The sequence below is a fragment of the Chionomys nivalis genome, chromosome X (assembly GCF_950005125.1).
Source record: "Chionomys nivalis chromosome X, mChiNiv1.1, whole genome shotgun sequence".
NCBI classification, from domain to species: domain Eukaryota; kingdom Metazoa; phylum Chordata; class Mammalia; order Rodentia; family Cricetidae; genus Chionomys; species Chionomys nivalis.
In genome coordinates this window covers 97,589,844-97,614,857 of record NC_080112.1, presented here as the reverse complement: position 1 = coordinate 97,614,857, position 25,014 = coordinate 97,589,844, and positions in this window count along the sequence as shown.

The window sequence follows — 25,014 nt, the reverse complement described above, 5'->3', positions numbered from 1 at the left end:
TATATTGTTTGGGGAGTCATTTGAACTACCTGATCAACTGGACCCCATTCCCTCCTTCTCTATTAACCTCCTGTCCTTCTCCCCAGTTGGAGCCTCCTCTATATTTTCAGTTTCTCTCTTTATATTATCTGTATCTTACTATTCCCATCCCAAGGCCATCCCTCCATGGTTACTTTGTACTTTCCTGGATTCTGCATTTACTCTGTGCTATATACTTACATCTGAAGATTTATAGCTAGTAACCACGGGTTAGAGATAGCATGTGACATCTGTCTTTCTGAATCTGGGATATATTAGGCAATATAAACTTTTCCATCACTTATGTACAAATTTCATTATTTCATTTTTCTTTACAAATGAATAGTATCCCATAGTATGTGTCACATTTTCATTATCCATTCATCTGTTAATGACATTTGAGTTATGGCCATTTCCTAACTATTGTGAATAAGGCAGCAGCAATGAACATTGTTGGGCAAGTATCTGTGGAATGGGAGTGTGAGTGCTTTAGGCACATGATAAAAATATGGTTTTTTTATTTCCTGTGAAGAATTTTGTGAGCATTTTAATTAAGATTGCATTGATTTTCTAAAATACTTTAGATAGAATGGTCATTACAATATTAATTCTATTGTTCTGTCTTTCTATTTCCTAGTAGTTTTCTAAGTTTTTCTTCAGAGATGTGAAGTTTTCATTGTAGAACCCTTTAACCCTTTTTTTTATTTTTCAAGATATTTTATTGTCTTTGATGCTGTTATGAGTACGAGTTTGTTCATGATCTATTTCTCAATGTACTTGTTGTTGGTGTATCAATAAGTTACTATTTTTTCTAAGTTCATTTTATACCCTACCACTTTGTGAAAGTTTCAGTTGTTTCTAGAAGTTTCCTGTTGGACAGTTTAGGACCTCTTATATGCAATATAATATAACCTGCAAATGGGGACAATTTTATTTCTTCTTTTCCTGACCGTATCACTGTCGTTGCCATTTCTTGCCTTATTGCCACATAGTGCTTCCAGCATTAGATTGAAACAAGTTTGAATAGATAGAGCAGCCCTATCTCATTCCTAATATTCATGGGGATTTCTTCTCAGTTTAGGATAATATTAACAGTGTGGTTGTGTTCTCTGGCCTTTATTATGTTGAGGTAACATTCCTTCCAGTCCTACTTTCTATAGAATTTTTATTATGAAAGTATGTTTGATTTTGTCAAAGGATTTTATCTATTGAGATTGTTATGTGATTTTGTATCAAAGTTCATTTGTATAGATTATTTATTCATTTTTATAATTCTAAGAATTCTGGGATAAAGCCAACTTGATCATGGTTGATGATATTCCTGATATATACCTGTATTCAATTTTCTAGTATTTTAGCATCTGTATTAATCAGAGACATTGTTATATAGTTTTTCTTGTGTCTTTCTTTGGTTTTGTTGAAAGTAATACTGGCTTCATAGAAGAAATTTGGACTTATCCTTCTATTTCTATTTTTTAAAACAATTTAAAAAGTATTGGTTTTAGTTCTTCTTTGGCTGTGAACCCATCTTGGCCTGAGGGTTATTTGTTTCTTTTCTTTTTTTATTTTGTCAGAAAGCATTTTATCATGATTTCAGTTGCCCCTTTGTTATGGGCCTTTTTACGTTATTTATCTTTTCTTGGCTTAACTTTCATATTTTAGGTGAAAATAATTTATCCATTTCCTTAGATTTTCCAATGTACTGTACTACAGATTTTTTCTAGGTATAGTAGTTCAGATTGACAATTATGATCTTTTAGAACTTGGAGTGCGCTGCTACTGGATCTTCTGGATTTTAGTTTCCATTGAGTAATCAGATATTCCAGTGGGTTTTCCATTATGTATCACTTCTGTTTCATCTTTTGAAACTTTCAGTGTTTTTCTTTGTTCTATATCAATGGTCAACCTGTGGATTGTAACCCCTTTGGGGGTTGCATATCAGATATACTACATATCAGATATTTATATTGATTCACAACAGTAGCAAATTATAGTTATAAAGTAGAAATGAAATAATTTTATGGTTGGGGTTTACCACAACATAAGCAACTGTATTAAAGGGTCACATCATTAGGAAGGATGAGAACCACTGTTCTGGATGCTTAATTTTTAACTATGTTATGCCCTGGGATGTTTCTATTTGGTCTTGTTTAGTTGGGTCCTATGTGCTTCTTCTACCTGTGTGAGTGTACCTTTATTTAGTTTGGGAAATTTTCTTCTATAATTTTTTTTGAAGATCTGGTCTATGCCACTGTTCTGGAATTCTTATTCTTCACATATTTCGTATAATTCAAAGATTTTTGCCTTTTAATGTTATTACACATTTTTTCACATTGATTTGTTGTACTTTTATTTTTTTTCAGATTATTTGTTTTGTCTAGACCACCTCCTTTATATTTGAGTCCTAATGTTCTGTATTCTGTTTGATTTCTACCAGTAACCCTTTCCTTCCTGTTTTCTAATTGGGGTGTTGAACTTTTCAATTCCATCTTCATTTAAGTCAGTGTTCTCTTCAATATGTCTATCTCTTTATTTTATTCAGTTTTCAAACATCTTTAATCATCTACCTTACTTTTATTTTTTTATTTTTTTTTTAATTGAAAAAAAAATTTTCCGCCTTCTCCCCGCCTCCCATTTCCCTCCCCCTCCTCCCGCCCCTCTCCCCCTCCCCCATTCCTCTTCTCCTCCCTCTCCAGTCCCAGGAGCAGTCAGGGTTCCCTGCCCTGTGGAAAGTCCAAGGTCTTCCCCCCTCCATCCAGGTCTAGGAAGGTGAACATCCAAACTGTCTAGGCTCACACAAAGCCAGAACATGAAGTAGGATCAAAACCCCGTGCCATTGTCCTTGGCCTCTCGTCAGCTCTCATTGTCCACCATGTTCAGAGAGTCTGGTTTTATCCCATGCTTTTTCAGTCACAGTCCAGCTGGCCTTGGTGAGCTCTCAATAGATCGGCCCCACTGTCTCAGTGGGTGGGTGCACCCCTCGTGGTCCTGAATTCCTTGTTCATGTTCTCCCTCCTTCTGCTCCTCATTAGGACTTTGGGAGCTCAGTCCGGTGCTCCAGTGTGGGTCTCTGTCTCTATCTCCATCCATCGCTAGATGAAGGTTCTATGGTGATATGCAAGATATTCATCAGTATGGCTATAGGATAGGTTCATTTCAGGTTCCCTATCCTCAGGTGCCCAAGGAACTAACTGGGGACATTGCCCTGGGCATCTGGTAGCCACTCCAAGTTCAAGTCTCTTGCCAACCCTTAGGTGGCTCCCTTAACTAAGATATGAGTTTCCCTGCTCCCCTATCCAACCTTCCTATATCCCCAATCATCCCGTTTCCCCAAGTTCCCCTCATCCTCTCCTGCACACTTTTCTCTCTCCATCTCCCCTTACCCCCATCCCACCCCACCCCCAAGATTCCAATTTTTTTGCCCAGCAATCTTGTCTATTTCCCATAGCCAGGAGGATAACTATATGTTTTTCCTTGGGTTTGCCCTCTTGTTTAGCTTCTTTAGGACCACAAATTATAGACTCAGTGGCCCCCTATCCATGGCTAGAAACCAATTATGAGTGAGTACATCCCATGATCTTCTTTTTGGGTCTGGGTTACCTCACTCAGGATAGTATTTTCTATTTCCATCCATTTGCATGCAAAATTCGAGAAGTCATTGTTTTTTACCGCAGAGTAGTACTCTAATGTGTATATATTCCACACTTTCTTAATCCATTCTTCCATTGAAGGACACCTAGGATGCTTCCAGGTTCTGGCTATTACAAATAATGCTGTTATGAACATAATTGAACAAATGTTTTTGTCATATGATAGGGCATCTCTTGGGTATATTCCCAAGAGTGGTATTGCTGGGTCCAGGGGTAGGTTGATCCCAATGTTTCTGAGAAACCGCCACACTGATTTCCAAAGTGGTTGCACAAGTTTGCAGTCCCACCAGCAATGGATGAGGGTACCCCTTTCTCCACAACCTCTCCAGCAAAGGCTATCCTTGGTGTTTTTGATTTTAGCCATTCTGACAGGTGTAAGATGATATCTCAAAGTTTTTTGATTTGCATTTCTCTTATCACTAAGGAGGTTGAGCATGACCTTAAGTATCTTTTGGCCATTTGAACTTCTTCTGTTGAGAATTCTCTGTTCAGTTCAGTGCCTCATTTTTTAATTGTCATTTTAAAGTCTAGTTTCTTGAGTTCTTTATATATTTTGGAGATCAGATCTTTGTCTGTTGCCGGGTTGGTGAAGATCTTCTCCCAGTCAGTAGGGTGCCTTTTTGTCTTAGTGACAGTGTCCTTTGCTTTACAGAAGCTTCTCAGTTTCAGGAGGTCCCATTTATTCAATGTTTTCCTTAATGTCTGTGCTGCTGGGGTTATACATAGGAAGTGATCTCCTTTGCCCATATGTTGTAGGGTACTTCCCATTTTCTCTTCTATCAGGTTCAGTGTGTTCGGACTGATATTGAGGTCTTTGATCCATTTGGACTTGAGCTTTGTGCATGGTGATAGATATGGGTCTATTTTCATTCTTCTGCAGGTTGACATCCAGTTGTGCCAGCTCCATTTGTTGAAGATGCTTTCCCTCTTCCATTGTATACTTTTAGCTCCTTTATCGAAAATGAGGTGTTCATAGGTTTGTGGGTTAAAATCCGGGTCTTCTATTCGATTCCATTGGTCGACTTCTCTGTTTTTATGCCAGTACCACACTGTTTTCATTACTGTAGCTCTGTAATAGAGTTTGAAGTCAGGGATGGTAATGCCTTCAGAAGTTCCTTTATTGTATAAGATTGTTTTGGCTATCCTGGGTTTTTTGTTTTTCCATATAAAGTTGATTATTGTCCTCTCAAGATCTGTGAAGAATTTTGATGGGACATTGATGGGGGTTGCATTGAATCTATAGATTGCCTTTGGTAGAATTGCCATTTTTACTATGTTGATCCTCCCAATTCAAGAGCAAGGGAGATCCTTCCGTTTTCTGGTATCCTCTTCAATTTCTTTCTTCAATGCCTTAAAGTTCTTGTCAAATAGATCTTTCACTTCCTTGGTTAGAGTTACCCCAAGATATTTTATGCTGTTTGTGGCTATCGTGAAAGGTGATGATTCTCTTATTTCCCTGTCTGCTTCCATATCCTTTGTGTATAAGAGGGCGACTGATTTTTTTGGAGTTGATCTTGTATCCTGTGACATTACTAAAGGTGTTTATCATCTGTAGGAGTTCTTTGGTGGAGTTTTAGGGGTCGCATATGTACACTATCATATCACCTGCAAATAACGCAAGTTTAACTTCTTCCTTTCCAATTCGAATCCCCTTTATCCCCTTATGTTGTCTTATTGCTATTGCTAAGACTTCAAGAACTATATTGAAGAGGTATGGAGAGAGTGGACGGCCTTGGCATGTTCCTAATTTTAGTGAGATGGCTTTAAGTTTCTCTCCATTTAATTTGATGTTAGCTGTCGGCTTGCTGTAAATAGCTTTAATTGTATTTGGGTATGACCCTTGTATCCCTAATCTCTCCAAGACTTTTATCATAAAGGGATGTTGAATTTTGTCAAATGCTTTTTCAGCATCTAATTAAACGATCATATGGTTTTTTTCTTCCAGTTTATTTATATGATGGATTACATTGATAGATTTGCGTATGTTAAACCAGCCCTGCATCTCTGGGATGAAGCCTACTTGATCATAATGGATAATTTTTCTAATGTGTTCTTGGATTCGGTTTGCCAGTATTTTGTTGAGGATTTTTGCGTCGATGTTCATGAGTGAGATTGGCCTGTAATTCTCTTTCTTGGTTGAGTCTTTGTGTGGTTTTGGTATCAGAGTTACTGTAGCTTCATAAAAGGAGTTTGGCAATGACTCTTCTGTTTCTATATTGTGAAATACATTAAGGAGTATAGGTATTAGGTCTTCTTGGAAGTTCTGGTAGAATTCCGCATTGAAACCATCTGGTCCGGGACTTTTTTTGGAAGGGAGGTTTTTGATAACCGCTTCTAATTCTTCGCGACTAACAGGTATTTAGGTTGTTTACCTGGTCCTGGTTTAACTTTGGCATATGGTATTCATCTAAAAAAGTGTCCATTTCTTTTACATTTTCCAGTTTTGTGACATACAGGCTTTTGTAGTAAGATCTAATGATTCTCTGAATTTCCTCTATGTCTGTGGTTATGTCCCCCTTTTCATTTCTGATTTTATTAAATTGCAAATTCTCTCTCTGCCGTTTGATTAGTTTGGATAGGAGTTTATCAATCTTGTTGATTTTCTCCAGGAACCAGCTTTTTGTTTCATTGATTCTTTCAATTGTTTTCTGTGTTTCTATTTTGTTGATTTCAGCCCTCAGTTTGATTATTTCCAGTCTTCTACTCCTTCTAGGTGAGTCTGCTTCTTTTTTTTCTAGAGCTTTCAGGTGGGCTGTTAAGTCTCCAATGTGTGCTTTCTCTGTTTTCTTTAAGTGGGCACTTAGTGCTATGAACTTTCCTCTCAGGACTGCTTTCATAGTGTCCCATAGGTTTGAGTATGTTGTTTCTTTATTTTCATTGAATTCAAGGAAGACTTTAATTTCTTTCTTTATTTCTTCCTTAATCCAGGTATAGTTCAGTAGTTGACTGTTCAGTTTCCATGAGTTTGTAGGCTTTCTGGGGGTAGCATTGTTGTTGAATTCTAGCTTTTAATCCATGGTGATCTGATAAGATACAGGTGGTTACTGATATTTTTTTGTAACTGTGGATGTTTGCTTTGTTACCGAGTATGTGGTCAATTTTCGAGAAGGTTCCATGAGCTGCAGAGAAGAAGGTATATTCTTTCCTCTTTGGGTGGAATATTCTATAGATGTCTGTTAAGTCCATTTGATTCATTATCTCCATTAATTCTCTTAACTCTCTGTTAGGTTTCTGTCTGATTGACCTGTCCATTGGTGAGAGAGGAGTGTTAAAGTCTCCTCCTATTAATGTGTGCGGTTTGATAGCTGCCTTGAGTTTTAGCAATGTTTCTTTTACGTACATGGGTGCTTTTATCTTAGGGGCATAGATATTCAGGACTGAGACTTCATCCTGATGAATTGTTCCTGTTATGAGTAGAAAATATCCCTCTCCATCTTTTCTGATTGATTTAAGTTTGAAGTCAACTTTGTTAGAAATTAGTATGGCCACACCTGCTTGTTTCTTAGGTCCATTTACTTGATAAGCCTTATCCCAACCCTTTACTCTGAGTAGGTGTCTGTCTTTGTGGTTGAGGTGTGTTTCTTGTAAACAGCAGAATGTTGGATCCTGTTTTCGTATCCAATCTCTTAGTCTGTGCCTTTTTATAGGTGAGTTGAGTCCATTGACATTAAGTGATATTAATGACCAGTGGTTGTTAACTCCGGTCATTTTTTTAGTAGTAAATTTTGTGGGTTTCCCTTCTTTGAGATGTGCTGGTAAAGGGTCTCTAGATGTCTGAGTTACTGTGGTCATTGTTGGACTCCTTGATTAGTGATTTTCCTTCTATTACTTTCTGTAAGGCTGGATTTGTGGCTACGTATTGTTTAAATGTGTTTTTATCCTGGAAAATATTGTTTTCTCCATTTATAGTGAATGAAAGCTTGGCTGGGTATAGTAGTCTGGGCTTGCATCCATGGTCTCTTAGTTTCTGCAGTACATCTATCCATGACCTTCTGGCTTTCATGGTTTCTATAGAGAAGTCAGGTGTAAGTCTGATAGGTTTACCTTTATAAGTAACTTGGCGTTTTTCCTTTGCATCTCTTAATATTCTTTCTTTGTTCTGTATGCTTTGTGTTTTGATTATTTTATGGCGAGGGGATGTTTTTTTTTTTTTTTGATCCAGCCTCTTCGGTGTTCTGTATGCTTTTTGAACCTTCATAGGTATATCTTTCTTTAGGTTGGGAAAGTTTTCTTCTATAATTTTATTAAATATATTTTCTGGACCGTTGAGCTGTGCTTCTCCTTCTTCTACTCCTATTATTCTTAGGTTTGGTCTTTTTATTGTTTCCCATATTTCCTGAATGTTTTGTGATGAGAGTTTGTTGGCCTTGCTGTTTTCTTTGATCAGCGTGTTTATTTTCTCTATGGTATCTTCAGAATCTGAGATTCTTTCTTCTATCTCTTGTATTCTGTTGCTTATGCTTGTTTCTGTGGACTCTATTCGTTTACCTAGATTTTCCATGTCCAGCCAGCCTTCTGTTTGTGTTTTCTTCTTTATCTCCATTTTAGTTTACAAGACTTGAACTGTTTCCATTATCTGTTTGATTGTTTTTCCTTGGTTTCCTAGGGTATCATTCACTGATTTACTCAATTCTTCAAACTTTCTGTTATACTTCTCATCCATTTCTATAAGGGCATTTTTTACATGCTGTTTAAGGGCGTCAATCACTTTCATAAAGTCAATTTTTTCTACTTCTTCATGATTAAGGTGTTCATGTCCTCCTGTTGTGAGGTTGCTGGGTTCTTGTGGTTTCATATTATTTTTCAGATTGTTGGGTGAATTCTTGCATTGCTGACTGCACATCTCTTTCTCCGAATACTCTCCTATGGATCTGCTTTTACAGGATCAGGTCTCCTTGCCTACTGATGTACCTTCCCAGTGATGGTACTCCCCAGTGATGGTTCTCCTGGTGCTCCAGTGATGTCTCTCCTGGTGCCAATATCAGATATCCGTGCCCAATGATGGCTCTCCTGGTGCCAAGATTAGCTCTCTGTGCTGGCTGGGTAGTTCATAAACAAAGTGCCTACCTTGCTTGGTGCAGGCAGGCCAGAATAACAAAGGAACTCCTGCCCGCCTGCTTGCCCTGAGGATTCTCCCCCAGCGCCCAGACAGGCTGAGCTGGGTGGTGTTATGTGCCCAAAAAGGGAAGGGGGCAGAAGGGAGGAGGGTTCTGGATGCAAGCTGGGTGGGATAGGAAGAGAGAGGCAGTATGTGGGGAGTAGAGTCCATGCAGGGAGCCCAGGAAGGATAGGGGGGGATGAGGAACTTCTGAGTTCCCTGTCCCGGGCTGCTGCTGTGGGTCACAAACTCACCCCAATGATGGCTCTCCTGGTACTGAGATCAGATCTCCGTGCTGGTTGGGTAGTTCGTAAACAAAGCGCCTACCTTGCTTGGTGCAGGCAGGCCAGTGAAACAAAGGAACTCCTGCCAGCCTGTTTGCCCTGAGGATTCGCCCCCAGCGCCCAGACAGGCTGAGCTAGGTGGTGTTATTTGCCCAAAGAGGGAAGGGGGCAGAAGGAAGAAGGGTTCTGGATGCAAGCTGGGTGGGATAGGAAGAGAGAGGCAGTCTGCGGAGAGTAGAGTCCCTGCAGGGAGCCCAGGAAGGATGGGGGGGTGATGATGAACTTCTGAGTTCCCTGTCCCAGGCTGCTGCCACAGGTCACAAACTCACCCCAATGATGGCTGTCCTGGTGCCCTCATCTACCTTATTTCATTACGATGTATATTTGAATTTTCTTGGACATGAAACAGACACTTATTTTTATCTTCTTTAAATTGAATGAAGTGTTTGAATTTTCTTTAAATTCCTTTAATTCTTTGATAAATTTTATGATTGTACTTTTAAATTCTGTGTCATGAGATTTATTGAAGTAGATCTCATTAAAGAACACATCTATAGGACTAGAAGGTTTGACAAAAGGCAGGCTTTTCCTCTCATTCTTGTTGTTTTGCTCATACAATTTGATTTTGGCATGTGGACTACTTTGGTTGTATGTCTAGTAAGACATATATTTCCTTTCCATAGATTGAGCCAGTTCAGGATCTGTATGACTGGAGTTAGTCTGGATTTAGCTGGTGGATGAGCTGCTTCATTGGACTTAGAAAAATGTCTCTCAAAATATGGGTCTAGACTTAGTTTTGGGGGTTTATATCTGTCAACATGTGAAGGGAAGAGTGTGAGAGGAAAGGAGCTTCTCACCCATCAAAGGTGACTCATGAACAAAATGAGTTTGATGGCCATCAATCTGGAGTTAGGCCTGTGGGTCTGGAGGATACAACAGGTGGAGTGATGGATGGAAAAGGGAAAACTTGAGCAACTTAAGCCATAGAAGGCTTATAAACAAAGAGGCATTTCAGGTCTTAAATCTAGAGGTAGACTTATGGATGTGCAGATGACATCAGGCAGGTGGGGGAAGAGATCCAACTTTGGATTTTTGAATATTTATCTGTTGGAACTGTCAGATTGAGACTCACCTGACTCAGAGTTTATATATAATATATATATATATATATATATATATATATATATATATATGTGTGTGTGTGTGTGTGTGTGTGCGTGTGACTCTAAATATATATGTCATTAGTCCTGTAGTGTTGTTTTGCCACTGTTCTATTGCTGTGAAGCGATACCAAATCCAAGGCAACTTTTATAGAAGAAAGGATTTAATTGGGTCCTTGCTTATAGTTTTAGAGACTTAGTCCATTATCATCATGGCAGAGAGCTTTGCAACAGGTCGGTGTGGTACTAGACAAGTAGCTAAGAGCTCTATTATGAGCCGCAATGAGTAAGAGAGAGAGTGCGGCCTGGCATGGTCTTTTGAGACCCCAAAGACTTCCAATGGCATACTTACTCCAGCAAAATCATACCTCCTAATTCTTCTAATCATTTCAAAGAATTCTACTCTCTGGTTACTAAACATACAAATATATGAGCCTATGGAAGCCATTCTTATTCGAACCACCACAAGTGGTTGGGAAAACTAATAGTGCAGCCTGGTTAAAAAGGAAGGAATATTGTATTTGCTGTTCTATTCTACTTGTTGGATGTGGTGTCTTAAGAAGTGAACAAAAGGTGTATTTTGCTAGAAACTATCAGCAGGAAGCATATAGTCATCAGTCTGTTTCTTGTAACTATATTTTTCTCCCCTCTTGATCAATAGGACCAGTCAATGCTTCCATTAACTGATGCTTACCTATTACTGCCTACAATAGTGACATAAACATTCTCTCTTATGTCTGCATGTTGAATTATAAAGTGGTGGGGCTGCGTCCCAGGCACCCGGCCGCCCGCAGGGCTAGCTTTATACCTGAAATAATTACACGGAAATTGTATTCTTTTAAACACTGCTGGCCCATTAGTTCTAACCTCTTATTGGCTAGCTCTTACATATTGATCTAATTCATTTCTAATATTCTGTGTAGCACAACGAGTTGGCTTACCAGGGAAGATCTTAACCTGCGTCTGTCTGGAGTGGGAAAATCATGGCGACTCACTGACTCGGCTTCTTTCTCCCAGCCTTCTCTTCTGTTTACTCCACCCACCTAAGGGTTGGCCTATCAAATGGGCCTAGGCAGTTTCTTTATTAATTAACCAATGAAAGCAACAGATTAATACAAGACCCACCTCCATTATCTGCAGTTATTGGGGACCTGTTATTTGGGCAGTTTATCCATTTCTCAGGAAAAGATGTCATTGATTAGACAGTGTATTGGGTTGGCTGACAGCGATCTGGATACTCGGATTTCCATTCTCCAAACTTACTTCTGCTGAACTATTGACTTGGATTATGTAATACTTATTTCCAACATTTGTGGACCTCAGTTATTAGAACACCAAGTTACTGTCTGTTATATTAGTACTCATTTTATATTGTATTTAATCTGCTTACAATGTTTCAGATTCAGTGTATTTTCAAAATAATGTCCCAGGCCTTCATGGAATCGTGGTCTGTATTTGAGAAAGCAAAGCTTTTCAAATTATGAGACAATTTATTCTTTCTACATCTTCTTTCTCCATTTTCCCCTTTTCTTAGCTTGTTTTAGGCTTAGTGTTCTAAACCTAGTGCATTATTTATTGAAGAAACTTTACTTTTAATTGGACTCAGCTTTATTCAATCTTACCATAATAGTTTGATTTTTATGTAAAATATTCAATCATGCTTTACCATATGGTGAACATCATTTATACATAAAAGCTACTTGCTGTTATACCTTTGGAAATCATTAGAGAATCTCAGTAAGAGTTTTCCAGCCATCTGCTTCTCTTTCAAACCTGTGCTGGTGTAGACATCTGCAGTGGTGACTCTGAGGTTATTAAAGCTGCAGTGTCCAGTTCAATGCCCTTGTGCATAACTCACTAGAAGTAAGACCTACATTTAGAGATCCTTTCAATGGCTTTGATATCAAAGTAGATTTTCCCCTTTTACAGCATGGCAAAAACACTTCAATGTCTCTCCCCCACATCTACCTTTTCAGCAGTGCATCTTCCTACAGGAAGGCTAATGAGGTACCACTCTTAACAGTTGGGTTCATTATGATGTGATTCATCATATTGGTAGTCTTCTGTACTTCTTTTGGAAATGTCCACATCATTTTTAATAACCTGAAATCCCTCTGGGATATTTAAGTATCTGTTTATCAATTTGTAGTTAACCTAAAATGGAAGCACGCGAAAAATTAGGCTAAAAGGATATAAATTTCCAACCAAAGTTCATAAATAGAAGTAAATCATCTCTTATATTGTAATATAAATCAATGGGGACATGATTCAATTTACAGAATTTCTGTTTAGACTCAAATTTTCTAAAACAAATTTTTACACAAGGTGATAAATAATTGACTTTGGATGGGCTCTTCATTTTTCCTCAAAAGTCTACCTCTTTTATCTATCTAATTAATCAAGTATGTCATCAAATAAAAAAGTATACTTAGATATGAAGTGAACCTCTTGTTTCTCATGTCTATATTCATTTAAAATCATACATACATTTTATTTGTAATATGCACATTTTACATGGTGATGGCAACAAAGTTAAATGACAGTTAACTAAGAAACAAAGAAACAAAGTAACAAACTTCTTTGGTTTTTGTTGCAACATGGGTCAGTAAAATTGCTTACCATTACAAAATGGTACCTAAATTATTCAGATATTAGTGTAACCAACTCTGAGATTCAGTGCAGGGGAAAATCACTTTCATATAATGAAATAATACAGTAGATAAACAGTGATCTAAACCCCATAATTCATAGCACTTTGCACAGCTATTTTGACTCACTGAGTTGATGAGTAAGAAATAGTAAGAGGTAATTTGACCATTTTGTCTCAAGGTTTTCAATTGCTTCTAACTGAACAAAGTTCTCTGAACTAAATTATAAACACAGACCAATATTTGGAGTAGAGGAGAAAACAAAGTTGTTTTGTGACATTATTGTGTGCTTAAAAACCGAAGCAATACTCCTAAGCCTGATAATCTCAAAATCTGTTTATTGCAAACATAATCTTGGCAATGATGACTTAGGTTCATTTTATTCAGTGAGAAGAAAGAAGGGTCAACCGTGTTTTCAAAAACATTTTGTCCAGTTTTATAAGCATTTGAAAGTACTTACTGTTATTTCCTTGGGGATTTTGCTGACCTTGTGCATGGGGTAGATTCTAAAGTAAATAACTGTGGGAGATTTTGTCATTCTAAAAGATAGAAAGTGTGAGACCTCTAATGCAATCTTTTTATTTCACTAAATGTTTAGGATGCTTGTACCGATACAAGTAAATTATACTTCTTTGGACAATTGCAATGCCTTAAGGGCAAGGGGCTCAGGCTTTCATTTATTTGGAATTTTTTAGTAATACCATGCTAGCTTATAGTAGGTACTCAGTATATGTGTATTTAATAACACTGAAAAGGGTACTTACTATATAAAGTTTAGATCATACCAAGTGTACAATAAGAAAACAGCATTTACTTTTTAAACATAATAAGTGAAAATCTTTAGTGCTTTGAGATTTTTGATTGACGATAAATATTCTAAAGTCATGTATTCAAAGGAAGGGCTTTCTATGCCAGAAGGTGTAGCTAACATTTTAACCCCAAACTGTTGATCCTTAACTATTGGTAACCCGCAAGGAAAGCTTTTGACCCAGAGTCACAAAAGATCCATTCTAGAAGAAAGACAAAATTTTCTTTTGATCTCCTACAAAATCTGGCAGAAAGATTCACTGTTGGTTTCAATGAAAACTAAGGAGTGTGGACGTAAAAGTGTATTTTATAAAAATGTGTTAGCATTCTAAAACATTCCAGTAGTAATTTTGCTGTCTGTTCTGAGTAGAGCTGACTTGCTTGAAATAAACCAACTGAAATACCTGTTATTCTGTTTATAATTTTTGTAGAAGTATAGAAAAACAAATTACTCTCTGCTCAGAATTCTGCTTGAGACCAACTCAGAGGGCTAAGCAAAAGCTGGCACAGCTCATTAGAGGATGTAATTGACCTTGAAATGCAGTGCTATGCATGCATTTCCTCTTGTTTTGAGGGACTTGTTTACTCGGGGTACTTCTCCCCCAGTGTTACTAAACCTATAAATAAATAAATATTATATATACACATATATATTGAATTACACATATATATATATATTTCAATGTTATTCACTGCTCTTGTTATCTCAGTTTCAAGGCCACTTGTTTGCTACAGACTTTTTCTGCTACTGCTGATTTTAGTTTCAAAATCTTTGTTTTATTCATTTTTATTATTCTCCTATGAAAGTAATTGCAGTTGGCTTATAGAGCTTTTTAAAGAGTGTTTTTCAAGCTCAGAGTTTACCCCCCTCTGGTTGCAAGCCACAGTGGAGCAATGGAAGGAAAGTAAACACTTTGGCTTATATTGTAATAATTACCACTTTAAAATGTAAAAATCATCATTAGTTCAAAGAAACTTCAAATGTTCTCTGGTTACACAGTATAAAATTTTAGGAGCACATGGGAGTTCCCTGCGGTCATTTGGTATTTCCCAAAGCCTTTTGGAAACTTAATAGCCTTTGAGCTTTCCTTTAGCCAAAGGCAGAAAAAGAGTCTGCTTCTTGCTTCATTGAACTTGAAACTAGTGGGGAAAAAAGTCCTGTGCAGCCACAGTATGCCAAATTTTTCATATATAGATAACTTTACAGACTTCCCTTCATGTGTACATTTTTTCCTCCAGTGATAAGTTGTGCTGAACCAAGGGCACACACTTCTCAGCTGCTGATTTTAGATTAGGTACAGATATTTGAAAGATGGCTGACATGTACATAATTTTAGGACTAGACTAGAGAGCAGAGTGAAGGAATCCCACCGCAAGTAGGAAGCCAGTGAAGAGTGTGGCTTTTATTAAGCCTACCTGTAAGCAACTAACAAGCTAAACTAAGCACAGGGCAAGTGCAGGATTACTCAATAGAAGTGTGCTCTATGCTGAAAACCAGAATGCAGGCTTCTGAATAAAAGAATGCCTTTGCTGTATACAATGGGATTGGTGGCCGGTTGCACATGGGGTCAGGAAGAAGGAGAAAGTAAGACCGGTAAATGGGGTGAATAAAAACATGGACTGAATACATTTAAGTAATCTTGGTGGAGAAAAAAATTCCTGCCATTCAGGAAGGAAATATATGATGAACTGTGAATTTTGAATGTATCTAAGAATTTAGAAAATACATTTGCAGATTACTTTTGAAAATGTTTTGGAAAGCAATAGTGTATATTCAAACCATTTATTTTTACAAAGTTCACAGGGAAGGGTTTAAGACCTTTTAAAGCACAGTTGTCTAATTGTCCTGTAAAATTTTTATTGAGTAAAAGCTTTCTGTGTGTTTTCAACTAACATTCTACTTATTGTTTAGATTTGATGTGAGACACAGTATAAGCAGTGTATCCATTTGTTCAGTAGCTTACTAACTTATTAAGAAAAGACAAAAAACAAACACATGGAAGGACCAATAACTGTGTCAGGAACTTCAGAGTACATTTATTCATTCAGACAAATATTTATTGAATCCTTCTCTGTAGTATTAAAACAGTAAATTAGAATGTACTGGGAATGTAAACATGATATAAAGATCTTTTTTTTCTCTTTTTAGTATCTTTCATTCTTTTTTGTATTTTAAAACTTTTATTTATAATGATGAAATAAAAATAGAGAATATAATTTGAAAATTTTGTTCGATATAGATATCAACTACACATAAAGAAATGAGACCATATAGGATCCATCTCTTTTTTTTCATGTATAAAGCTGGGCTATAGTGATGGCTCAGATATTACGAGTACAGGTTGCTGTTCTTGATAATTTAGATCAAATTGCCAGCACCTACGTGGCAGCAGCTCACAATAATTTATAACTCCAGTTCCAGAGTATCTGATACCTACTTCTAGCCTCTGAAGTCATGGCATGTATGTGGTGCACAGATGTATAGCCAGGAGAAACACCTATGCATACAAAATATTAAAACAATAAAAATTCAAAACTTAAAATAAAAATAAATAAATGTATATATCCCTCTGTATATGGCTAGTGGTGTTCATAGTTAACACTTGATTGAACAACAGAAGCTTAGGATATGCCCTCATGTCTCTCTTCTAGAAGGTGATAAGTTAACAAAAGGGATTTAAATATCCCTGCCCTATTGATTCTGATACCATTTTGCTAAGGCTTACAATCTGTTTGGGGACAGTATAATTGTTAAGCCTCTCTGTGGGCTACCAGTGTGCTTTTTATTGATGCTCTTGCTACAGACACCTTCTGACTTCTTTTAAGTGTTTAATTTTGCAAAGTGAATTTTAATAAAGAAAGTCCCATCTGTAAGTATCTCCTCATGACTTGTGTAGATCAGATTGGTTTTTCAGAGCAGAGATTTCACTAGTACTTTAGTTGTCCTGAAGTCAAACCCTGGCAGGGAACTCCCACTGAATTGTAAATCCTTGGAGTCCCCAGAGTGTGGCTCAGTGCACCTCTGCAAGCAGTCAGTCGTTTTTCATTAAGCAGTGATTTGATTAGATAAAAATAAAAGTTGCTTGAGCATTCATTTTTGCATCAGTGCATAACAAATTTATGCAAATTTCTGTGCCACTAATCTGCATGCAAAATATAAAAGTATGATTACCAAGCCATGTGCACCTGTATGGAAGTTTAATCAGGTACAAATATTAATGGAAAGAATAAAGCTTTTAACAAAAGTCACAGCTGTTTGAAGTGTGCAAAATACTGCAACGAGAGCTTTAGTTTATTAATGATAAATCTGATGTTTTCAAACTAAACTAAATATTGAAAAATACAAATTCCAAACAAGACTACTCTTTAGTGCAAGAAACACAAAGAAAAGAGACTGGGTTGAATAACTTGGCTGACGTTGTAGTCGATATGTGACAGAACTGTCTGCTATGTATAAACTAAGAAACAGATTTTGTTGATAATTTTATTCTCCAGGAAAAGTAGAATAATTTTAGGCATAGAGTAGATATTTAACACATACCTAGCATAAAGTCTAGCACATAGTAGCTGTCCAATAATTGTAAATAAAGTCTTAATTCATGTTATTTAATTGAACAGATAATTTCAAATTATAGATAAATCATCTCAAATATTGAAAAAGAATAATGTACCAACTTCTAACTCAACCTATGCTTTATGTTTTATGGTGGTAAAGGAAATAATAATAATTACTGAATGTTAGAAGCTGTGTTGAACATATTATGTGCATTCTTGTAACAACACATCAAATTGTCATATCTCACTTTTAGAGATGAAGAAACTGACCCTGAAATAATTTGGATAGATGACGAGAGATTTTATTCATAGTCTGACTCCAAGGTCCTCATTTTGTGCCATATCATAAAATCCATATTATTCCACTAAATAGCAGATAAAATGTGAATCCATGCTTGGAGACCAGTGGTGTCATCAATATTTTTCACTAAAGTTTGACTTTCTACACGTAGAGATGATACTATTGTAGAATATTTACCATGACCAAATACCAAATATGAGTGGTATATTACAGACACACACACACCAGAATACTGATCTTGATGACACTTGTTGAAAAAGAGACTCAAGAGTGATTTTCTAAATACTCATAAGTTGTAGGTGTGAGGTGTTGATTGAGATTTCTGTCCCACCCAGTCTCGCAGCCATTCATCCCAAAGAAACACATAGAGGTCTACAGTAATTATAAACTGGTTTGCCTATTAGCTCAGACTTCTTATTAATTAATTCTTATATCTTAAATTATCCCATTATTCTTGTCTATGTTAGCCATGTGGCTTGATACCTTCATCAATGAGGCATTCTCATCTTACTTCCCCTGCGGCTGGTTCACAACTGCAGACTTACTCTTCCCAGAATTTTCCTGTTCTCATTGCACCGTCTCTACTTCCTGCCTTGTTGCCCCACCTATGCTTCCTGCCTGGCTACTGGCCAATCAGCATTTTATTAAACAAATACAAGAAACTGTTGTAAGAGGAGCGGGTCTGCTTTTCATCCCACCCGGCTAGCTTACACCTGAAATAATCACACAGAAACTGTATTAATTTAAACACTGCTTGGCCATTAGCTCTAGCCTCCTATTGGCTAACTCACATCTTGATTTAACCCATTTCTAATAATTTGTATGTCACCATGAGGTCATGGCTTACTGGGAAAGATTCAGCGTGTCTGACCTGGTAGTTTCATGGTGGCTCTCTCTCACTCTGCTTTCTTCCTTCCAGAATTCAGTTCTGTCTACTCCACCTACCTGAGTGCTGCCCTATCAAAAAAGGCCAAGGCAGTTTCTTTATTCAACCAATGAATGCAACACATAGACAAAAGAACCTCCTATACCAAGAAACAAATTTTTTCAGGGTAAAACCATTGTCCCATAGCAATGAGAAATGCATCAGAACCATTCCTTTTTTTCTGATTGCTGTTCTTTTGAATTGAACATGATCCTATCTTTATTCAGGGAAAACCTTAAAATGAAATGTAATTGTTTAACACTACACCTTTTTTTTTTCTTCCACTAAACAGTAATCAACAATGACTTCTAATCTCAGCCTTATTCACTCTCAGGAACATAATAGGGTCATGAAGGGAGTAATTTGGGGACCTAGATTAAATATGGCTTTCAAATCTTGGCAGGACAAATCCTATCAAATGGGAAAGAATATGGGGAAATTAAAAAATGAAAGTTTTCTTCTCACATATCTATGGCATTCTTTCATTTATTTTCTATTTGATAACTGATTAAATATACTCCTTGAAGTTTTCCATTGTGTATCAAATGCATTCTAATTAATCTCACCTCTCACCCCTGTAAAACTCCTTTATTCTTTCAAATCCCTTTTCATATTCATGGCTTTAGGTTGTTTTGAGACTCACTTACTTTAAGCAAGGCCATCTGTGTGACCATGTGTTTGGCTCACCAACAGATCTGCAAGCAATGACAATGAGCCCCTATCTCCCAGAATATATCATTTCAAGGTAAAGCCCTCTCCCATTTATAAATGACTATTGATGGGGCTAGTTTCATGCAGGCCCAATGCAGGTAGCAACAGCTGCTGTCAGTTCAGGATTTTAATAGCTACATCTTCCCCAGAGATGGTGGTTTATAGCCCTTCTCCCTATCTTCCAGCTTGTATGTTCTTTCTGCCTCATCTTCCACAGCGAGTGTCTCCCCCTTCCTACTGAGTCTTAGAGGGCATGGTATAATTATCTTGTTCAGGACAGAATTCTTAACAGTTATTTATTCTCAGCACCTTGAGCAGTTGTGAGTCTCTGCATTTACATTGTTCACTACAAATGGAAGGCATCTCTTATCAAGGCAGAAAGTAACATTTGTCTATAGGTCATTAGCCATAACTCATTATTCAGGCCTGTAAAAAGTATGCTATCTGGCTTTAACTTATCCCTTTGGGCATATTTTTAGCTGGTCTTCAGAATGAACAAATCTCTAATCAGACTAATGTGTACCACTTTTCCGTTGCTCATGTGTTGCCCCATTTTCTGGAATGTCATCCCTCCATTCTTCAACATACCTACATACCTAGATATTATTTTCTCTTCCAATGTCCAATTCACATCTTATATTCTCAATAGGTTCTTCCTTTTAACTTCAACTTGTAACAAACTTCTTTTTTTTTTGTATTTTTGTAACATCATCTGTTTCATTACTTCCACTTTCCTTTCTTTTCTTTGTCTTTCCCCCTTTATCTTTCTTCTTCCCCTTGGCAATTACTTTGTATATATCTTCTAACTAGAAGGGGACATATTTGTTTCTTGGAGTACAATAATTTCTCAAGAAAATGTAAGCCCTACTTTCATGGAGGACACTAGACAACCACTATTCGATGAAACAACCATTAGGAAGGCAGAAATAAACAGATTGGTCTGCAGTATAAGGGAAAGTAAACCAAATTATAAAGGCCTAGATTCACTCAGGTAATTGGCTTACATACATAGTCAGAAAATGACTTCCAAGGAAGTGATAATTTAGCTGAGGTCTGAAATTTGAATAGTAATTAACTAGACAGTAGGGTAGAGTCTATAAAGATTATAAGGAAGGATTGAAAATGTGGCTCTGTGGTAAACCACTTGCTTAGCATGCAAAAATTGATCCCATCTTCACAATTACAAATACATGAAAATGCACAAGAATATTATAGAGTATAGAGTGAATTTTAATGGTGAGGTCACATGTATGCATAATTCATTTTTTGGTTCATATTCTCTCCTTCACACACTGTCCAATAATTTTGGACACAAATATCATGTTGTTTTTATTTTTGCCTACTCCCTTTCAACTATCTTTTTTTTTTCTTGAGTTCAGACTCCAGTAGACCCAGAGAGGCTTTGAAAGGCTTATACACATATAGACATGGGTCTCCTGCACATCTCTTCCCCATGCCCGTTCTTCTTTTGTTTGAGATGACTTTCACCTTTAAATAATGTTGCTCTGGAATAATTCTCTATATGTATGGTATGCACCAGCTCATGTGGTGTAATGGTTAATGCTCTGGATTCTGAATCCAACAATCCAAGTTCATATCGTAGTGGAATCTCTTCCTTGAGGAAGAGACCTGGCCAGTCATCCTCATCAACTCAGACCATGAAACCCAGTGTAAACAGGCTGCCCATGCATGTTTCAGCATTGCTAGGGTCATGTTTCACTTGTTTCAAAGAATAGTTAAGGAATGCTTCCATTTGTGATTGGAGACAGTATGAGCCTTTATAGAAAAGATAAAGCAAGAAGGCATGGACTCAAAGGGTGTTTTACTACATGGAAAATTTAATATGACAAAGAAATATTTGATAAGGAAGAAATCTATATTTGTAAAGGACAATGCAAACTAAGCTTTGGAATACCTAGGGTGAGGAGTTTATTTTTTGAAGAAAATGTCCATGAAATAAATGATAAAGGATCTTAAAATTATTGGAATTCAGAGGGTCTTTAGTTTAATCCTATTCCAAAAAACTTCTAGAGCCTAAACAATAAAAATAAATAAAGATTTGGTACTAGCTACATCAGTGTGATAGATTTAAAACATGATCCAAAGATTCTATAACTTTTTTCTAAGGTAAGGAATAATGGACTTCTGGTCAATAGAATATTGGGAAAATGAAAATGCCAGTCTCTGAATCTTGAGACAATGGCTTCTACTTCTTCAGTTTAAGATAGTCACACTTGTCAGGCAATGGTGGCACACACCTTTAATCCCACCACTTGGGAGGCAAAGCCAGGTGGATCTCTGTGAGTTTGAGGCCAGTCTGTTCTACAAGAGTTAGTTCCAGGATAGGCTTCAAAGCTACAGGGGAAACCCCATCTTGAAAACCTAACAAACGAACGAACAAACAAACAAACAAAAAAACAAAATAAAAAGAAAGAAAGAAAAAAGAAAAACTCACAGCTTATCCTAGTTGCTTTACTGTTGCTTTGATAAGACACTATGAAAGGCAACTTACATGATAGAGTCTATGATCATCATGGCGGTGGGCAGGACAAACATAATGTGAATGCTGTAACTGAGAGCTTACATCTTGATCCAAGGCAGAACTAAGTAGAAATGCTATAGGCTTTGGGTTCACCTTCTTATTTAGCTTCTCTAGGATCACGATTTATAGGCTCAATGTCCTTTATTTATGGCTAGAAACCAAATATGAGTGAGTACATCCCATGTTCCTCTTTTTGGGTCTGGCTTACCTCACTCAGGATAGTGTTTTCTATTTCCGTCCATTTGTATGCAAAATTCAAGAAGTCATTGTTTTTTACTGCTGAGTAGTAGTCTAGTATGTATATATTCCATATTTTCTTCATCCATTCTTCCATTGAAGGGCATCTAGGTTGTTTCCAGGTTCTGGCTATTACAAACAATGCTGCTATGAACATAGTTGAGCATATACTTTTGTCATATGATAGGGCATCTCTTGGGTATAAGCATCCTCCTGAATATTAACCATCAGGCGATGAAAGGAGACAGAGACAGAGACCCACATTGGAGCACTGGACTGAAATCTCAAGGTCCAAATCAGGAGCAGAAGGAGAGAGAGTACGAGCAAGGAACTCAGGACCTCGAGGGGTGCACCCACACACTGAGACAATGGGGATGTTCTATTGGGAACTCACCAAGGCCAGGTGAAAAAGCGTGGGGTAAAACTGGACTCGCTGAACATAGCGGACAATGAGGACTACTGAGAACTCAAGAACAATGGCAATGGGTTTTTGATCCAACTGCACGTACTGGCTTTGTGGGAGCCTAGGCAGTTTGGATGCTCACCTTACTAGACCTGGATGGAGGTGGGTGGTCCTTGGACTTCCCATAAGACAGGGAACCCTGATTGCTCTTTGGGCTGACGAGGGAGGTAGACTTGATCGGGGGAGAGGGAGGGAAATGGGAGGCGGTGGCGGGGAAGAGGCAGAAATCTTTAAGAAATAAATAAATAATAATAATAAAACAAGAAATGCTATAGGCTGCCCCCAATGACACAGCTCCTCTGACAAGGCTACATCACCTAATTCTTTTTTTTTGTTGTTTTTGTTTTTGTTTTTTTTTTTCTCTGTGGTTTTGGAGCCTGTCCTGGAGCTAGCTCTTGTAGACAAGGCTGGTCTCGAACTCACAGAGATCCGCCTGCCTCTGCCTCCCAAGTGCTGGGATTAAAGGCATGGGCCACCACCGCCCGGCTTACATCACCTAATTCTTCCCAAACCATTTCAACTAGGGACCAAAATTCAAGTGAAAGAGCCTATGGGGGTCATTTTCATTGACATCACCCCACACTTGTGATGTAGCCATCATGTTTTGAGATAGCCAAGGTGCCAAGGAAAGACCTGCAATGAAAAAAAAAAAATGAAAACCTTTGGCCCAACAGTCTGTATGAACTTCCAGAAAATAAAAGTCTTGTAAATGAACTATATTCAAGGTAGACTCTGCAATTCTCAGTTGAACCATTTTAGCTGACAGTTCATAGAGTAGAGACAAGCTGTTCACACTAAGACCTTTGAAAAGATAAAGATCTCTAAAGAAAAATTATTGGTGTTATTTGAAGTAACTAAGTGATGAGTTGGTTTGTTCTTTGATAAACTGATGATTGAGATTTGCTGAGAACTGGAAAGACAGCAGTATCTTAGTTCATACATAGAGTCCTTTAATCCTTTAATTGTAAAAGTGGAAAGTGACTTGGCAAAGTAAAAAAGCAACCCAAGAAATTGAGAGAACACCAAAACAAATCCATCAAAGGGAGCAGTTTTAAGGTCTCATGGAAATATAGCAGTAAAGGATTTGATTTAGTACAGGTATGTGAAAGATACAAAGAAACTATGAAACAGTGTTATAATTTCAGGAGAGTAAAATTAGGAATTGTATGAGAAGATACAATTAATTTAAGAATATAAGAAAATTAGGATGGAGCTAAAGGCCATTTCATCAGCAGGAATATAAGTCCTGAAGTACTTGAGTAATCTTCTTGAACCTGGTGGTGTTTCTTCTTTGATGTAACTCTGGCATTAACATTAGACTCGGCCTGCCTAGCCCACCTGCTTTCCCACAGAGTCTTGATGCCAAGCACCTTGCAGACACAAAAGATTTCAGTTTCCACAAGATGGAAACTGAATACCTTATTAACACGTGTATGTGAACTTGAAAATTTATAGAATGGTAAATAGAATTACTGTACTTGAAAATTGCTTATCAAATATGAAACTAAAGTTTGAAATAAAGATATATATATATTTCTCCTTTATTGAAATACAATGCCACTATTTTCCCCATGAATTCTTTATGAAGTGAATTGAATTAATGTAGTTTTGAGTCAGAGTTAAAGACAAAAGAGATCTGGAGAACAATCACGCTTAACTTGGAAAAGGCTGAAGTGTTTCTTTGATCTTCTGGGTGAAATATCCATGAATAAAATTAGGAATTAAATGATAAATTAGGTCATATACCTTACCAAATAATTCATTCTTGTCTTTGGTTTCAAATTTTATTTTAATAACAATATATGATGACTATATCTCTCACTATATATAATGTATAATATATATAAATAGAATAAGGTATTTTGGGCGTGGACAGTATATAAATACATTAGTGTAAGTAAAATGGTTTCAGGTTTGATGGCTAAGATTTTATGCATGATTAACTTGGGCCTTGAGACATACAATAATTCAATCTGTCATTAGTTGGCGTTAATTTGATTAATAAAATGGCTTGACTAAGAAAAGGCAAGGAAAGTACAATTTTTGAGAGTATCTTAGACTAATTGATTCTTTGGTGAATTAGATAATAGTTATGTTTGTTTTTACGCTTGCTTACTAGCAAGGAAGCATAAATGAAGAACCTTAGAGATTCCAGACATATGCCACATTAATTTCATGCAGATGATGGATTACTTATTGATAGTTCATGCTTTGTACTATCTGAATCCCCATTTCTTTGAATAGCCTTGATGTCATTGAGATGATACTTAATTTGGTAGATGTTATCAAAGGACACCATTTAGTTTCCTATGTGCAGTGAAGCCAAAGAGCAGTTAGGCAGACAGGGTCAAGATTGAGTCACTAATTCCTTGAAGTCGTCTGTGTGTTCCCATCTGGGAACCTTATGCAGAAAGAGTAGCCAATTTGAACACATCCACACCATTTTTGTTTGAAAAGCTCCAAACATTCCCACAAATCAGATTCAGAAGAAGTTTTAGGGGATTGCCAGAGACAGTGCCGTGTTGCTGGCAAGAATGTAAACAACAAGCAGATGTTTTATCAGAATGGATCCTAGTCTGGGAATATATTTCTGGGTAGTCAATGAGAGAGAGTAG